Here is a 5,278-nt window from a genome sequence, read left to right as displayed (position 1 = left end):
GTCTGCTAAGTCCAATGTCTGGGCTTCCTAAGGGCTGATTTCCATCAATTTATTTTGTTATTTTGGATACGTGCCTTTCTCTTGGCATGATTTGTGATTGTCATTGAAACATGGACATTTGAATATTGCAAGGCAGTAACTCTGGCATTTGGATGATACTTCTCATTGTGTTTGCTATGTGTCTGTGAGTGAGTGTGTTTTTAATCATTGAAGGCACGTTTAGTGACTTCCAAACTATTTTTGCAAAGATTTATCATTTTCATGTGTGGTCACTGAAGTCTCTGATTCTTTTAGCTTGTGTTCAGCTCACATTTTGATAGAGATTTCCTTGAATACTAGGAGCTAAAAATGGAAGAAAACACCTCTCCCAGTCTTTGAAGCTTGCCTTTGCACCCCAGCTTTACTTCAGCACTTAGCTAGGCCTGCACTTACCCTCGTAATCAGGCCAAGGTGAAAGCTTAGGTCTTTGTCAGGTGTTTCTGAGCGAGCACCCTGCCCTGGGCAAAGCCCGTGTAACACCTGAGTGCTTGTGACTGCCCTGCTTTCCCAGAGAAATTCTCCCCAGCTTTCCTTCTCGGATTTAGGAAGTCTCCCCTATTAGTTTGCTAGGGCTACCATCACAAAATGCCACAGACCATGTGGCTTCAACAGCTGGAAGTTATTTTCTCACAGTTCTAGAGGCCAGAAGTCAAAGATCAAGGTGCCAGCAGGGCTGACTTCTCCAGAGTCTTCTCTCGTTGGCTTGCAGATAGCTGCCTTCTTGCTGTGTCCTCATGTGACCTTTTCTCTGCACGTCTCTGGCATTTCTGCTTGTTTCTTTTGTGTTTTTTTGTGATGGAGTCTCGCTCTGTCTCCAGGCTGGAGTGCAGTGGCGTGATCTCGGCTCACTGCAACCTCCACCTCCCGGGTTCAAGCGATTCTCCTGCCTCAGCCTCCCTAGTAGCTGGGATTACAGGCACCCGCCACCATGCCTGGCTAATTTTTGTATTTTTAGTAGAGACGGGGTTTTGCCATGTTGGCCTGGCTGGTCTCGAACTCCTAACTTCAGGTGATCCGCCCACCTCAGCCTCCCAAAGTGCTGGGATTACAGGCATGAGCCACCGTGCCCAGCCATCCCTGGCATTTCTTCCTGTTCTTTAAGGACACCAGTCATACTGGCTCAGGATCCCACCCTTCCGACCTCATTTAGCCTTAACTACCTCTTTAAAGGCCCCATCTCCAGGTAGGTCATGTGGGTTAAGGGTTCAACATATGCATTTGAGGAGCACAATCAAGTGCATAACAGTAGACTGTTGTAGCAATGCAAGAATGGCCATGTTGGCCGGGCGCGGTGGCTCAAGCCTGTAATCCCAGCACTTTGGGAGGCCGAGGTGGGTGGATCACTTGAGGTCAAGAGTTCGAGACCATCCTGGCCAACATGGTGAAACCCCATCTCTACTAAAAATATAAAAATTAGCCAGGCGTGGTGGCAGACCCCTGTAGTCCCACCTACTTGGGGGACTGAGGCAGGAGAATCCCTTGAACGCAGGAGGCGGAGGTTGCAGTGAGCTGAGATCTCACCACTGCACTCCAGCCTGGGTGACAGAGTGAGACTCAGTCTCAAAAAAAGAAAGAGAGAGAGAACAGTGGAGTGTTGTGAGTCTCAACTGTCAGGTTTTGCCCCAGTCCTGTGTAGATTGTTTGTTTGCCTTGCAATGTTTTTGAGCAATGCTCACCACTTTTCCAGCATCAGTGAGTTCTAACTTCAGCAAATAGACAGGCGTCTACATCATTCCCTCAGGTAGCCCTCAGACATGCGATAGCAGATTTACCAGTAATTTGAAGGTAAGGTCTGCCCTGTCCCTGTGGAATGCCAAGAGGCCCCACACTGGGAATGCAGCCTTCTGTCTTCAAGACTCCTGTAGAAGCCAGGTACGGTGGCTCACGCCTGCAGTCCCAGCTGCTTGGAAGGCTGAGGTGAGAGAATCACTTGAGCCCAGGAGTTCAAGGGTAGAGTGAGCCATGATCTCACCACTGCACGCCAGCTTGGGCAACAGAGCAAGATCCTGTCTCTTAGAAAATATTGCCACAAAGGTTTTCTACCTTTCCTTTTTAAGTTGCCTTTTTCTTGATTCAGCATTCATTTGGTTGTTGTAAAGCTTTCGCTGTTTTTCAGAGTTCTGACAAAGTTGTTTCTAACAATTACTGCTTTTGTTTTGTTTTGTTTTTTGAGATGGAGTTTCACTCTTGTTGCCCAGGCTGGAGTGCAGTGGCGTGATCTCGGCTCACTGCAACCTCCACCTCCCGGGTTCAAGCGATTCTCCTGCCTCAGCCTCCCAAGTAGTGGGATTACAGGCATGTGCCACCACACTTGGCTAATTTTTTTTTTTTTTTTTTGAGACGGAGTCTCGCTCTATCGCCCAGGCTGGAGTGCAGTGGCACACCTCTGCTCACTGCAAGCTCTGCCTGCCAGGTGCACGCCATTCTGCCTCAGCCTCCCGTGTAGCTGGGACTACAGGCGACCGCCACCACACCCGGCTAATTTTTTGTATTTTTTTAGTAGAGACGGGGTTTCACCGTGTTAACCAGGATGGTCTCGATCTCCTGACCTCATGATCTGCCTGCCTTGGCCTCCCAAAGTGCTGCGCTAATTTTTTATTTTTAGTAGAGGTGGGGTTTCACCATGTTGGTCAGTCTGATCTCGAACTCCTAACCTCAGGTGATTCACCTGCCTCAGCCTCCCAAAGTGCTGGGATAATAGGCATAAGCCACCATGCCTGACCTTTTTTTTTTTTTTTTTTTTTTATGTTTCTGTTGGGTGATGGGAGCTTGGAGCTGTCTTACTCTGTCCTTTTGCTGATACCACTCCTCAATTATATTTTAAGGAGACTTAAATAATAAGGAAAAACAGGCACATATATTTACCCATGTAGTTACCATTTTCAATGCCTGTCATTCCTTTCATTCCTTTGTGTAGATCCAGATTTCCATGTGGTATTTTTCTTCTGCCTGAAGGACATCCCTTAACATTTCTTATAGTATTTGTTGGTGATGAATTCTTTCAGATTTTTATTTATTGTTTGAGACAGAGTCTTGCTCTGTCACCCAGGCTGGAGTGTGGTGGCACAATTATGGCTCACTGGAACCTCGACCTCCCAGGCTCAAGCGAACCTCCCAGCTCAGCCTGCCAAGTAACTGAGACTCCAGGCGTGCGCCACTATGCTTGGCTAATTTTTGTATTTTTTTTAGAGACAGGGTCTCACTATGTTGCCCTGGCTGGTCTCGAACTCTGAGGCTCAAGCGATCTGCCCACCTCAGCCTCAGTGTCTTCTAGCTTTTATGTGTCTGAAAATATCTTTATTTCACTTTGTTAAAATATATTTTCATCAGGCATAAAATTCTAGGTTTGCAGTTTTTTCCTTCAGCAGTTTAAAGATCAAGTTGCACTGCTGTCTTCTCACTTGCACTATTTCTAACAAGAAATTTGGTATCATTCTTATCTTTGTTCCTGTGTAAATAACATGTCCTGTTTTCCCAGCTGCCTTCAGGATTTGATGTATATCATTGGTTTTGAGCAATTTGATTATGTGACTTTTTACAGTTTTCTTTGTGTTTCTTGTACTTGATGTTGAGCTTCAGGTCTGTGGGTTTATATTTTTCATTATGTTTGGAAAATGTTTGGCCATTATTTCTTCTAATATTTTTCCATGTCTCAACTTTGTAAACATATGAGATATAGTTAAAATTAATGTTAATATCTTTCTCTGCTTATTTTAATATGTGTCAGTTTGGGGTTAGTTTGGATCAAAATAAGGATTGATTGGTTGTTGTTATTATAGGCTGTGTTTTCTTGCTTATTTATATGCCTAGTAATAGGATGTCAGGATGCTAGACATTGGAAATTTTACCTTGTTTGAGTAATGGTCTTATGGTCTTTTTTTTTTTTTTTTGAGTTGGAGTCTGGCTCTGTCACCCAGGCTGGAGTGCAGTGGCGCAATCTCAGCTCACTGCAAGCTCCACCTCCTGGGTTCACGCCATTCTCCTGCCTCAGCCTCCCGAGTAGCTGGGACTACAGGCATCAGTCACCATCACCATGCCCGGCTAATTTTTTGTATTTTTAGTAAAGACAGGGTTTCACCATGTTAGCCAGGATGGTCTCGATCTCCTGACCTCATGATCTGCCCGCCTTAGCCTCCCAAAGTGCTGGGATTACAGGCGTGAGCCACCGTGCCCAGCCAATTTTTTATTCCTATATACATTTTCTTGAGCTTTGTTTTGGGGTGTATTTAAGATCATTAGAAAGTTGGATCCTTTCGGGTCTTGTTTTGATGATTCATTAGGTGGGTCCAGAGCAATGCTCAGTCTAAGACTGATTCTTTCCCATTCCTGGGGTGCTTGAGTACTCCACGCAGAGGCCCTATAAATTGTGAGTTTTTCCCGTCTGACTTGTGGTGGCTCCCATCTCTACAAAAAAAATAAAGAGGCTGGGCACAGTGGCTCATGCCTGTAATCCTAGCAGGCCTTTGAGAGGCCGAGGTGGGCAGATCACCTGAGGTCAGCAGTTTGAGACCAGCTTGGCCAACATGGTGAAATCCAGTCTCTACTAAAAATACAAAAAAGTAGCCAGGTGTGGTGGCGGCTGCCTGTAATACCAGCTACTGTGCTGAGGCTCAGGCAGGAGAATCGCTTGAACCTGGGAGGCGGAGGTTGCAGTGAGCCGAGATTGCGCCACTGCACTCCAACCTGGGCAACAAGAGCAACACGCCATCTCAAAAAATAAAAATCAGTAAATAAATAAGACTACCTCATCCAGAAGTGCCTTTATAGACACACCCATAAATAAATGTTCAACCAAGTATCTGTGCACCCTGTGGTCCCTTCAAGTTGACACTTGAAATTACCCATCACTCCAGCCTTCAGCCGTGGGTTTGTGTCATATATAGATTTCTAAAACTCCCTCTTTGCATAGTGCCCTCTTTTCTTTTTTCTGCCCCATTTCTCTGCCATTTCAGCTGTCTCAGCCTGATCTCTGCCTCCTCAGCCCAGTGGGATCTCCCTACTCTGCTCAGACTCCAGCTCTCTGCACTGCAGTTGGGAAATTATCCCCAGGTAGAGGAACTAGGTGACTTTGGGGCTCATCCCACAAGTTTCCTTTCACTTAGGGATCAGTCTTTTGCTTCCTGTTGTCCTCTGCCTGGTTGTACTGTTTTATATATCCACAACAGCATGTGTTAAACCAAAGTCTGGATCAGCAGACTACCAGATTTTTTCAACAGCTTTATTAATCAATACATTTTGT

The sequence above is a fragment of the Hylobates moloch genome, unplaced genomic scaffold (assembly GCF_009828535.3).
Source record: "Hylobates moloch isolate HMO894 unplaced genomic scaffold, HMol_V3 SCAFFOLD_1061, whole genome shotgun sequence".
Classification (NCBI taxonomy): Eukaryota; Metazoa; Chordata; class Mammalia; order Primates; family Hylobatidae; genus Hylobates; species Hylobates moloch.
This window is presented reverse-complemented; position numbering follows the sequence as displayed.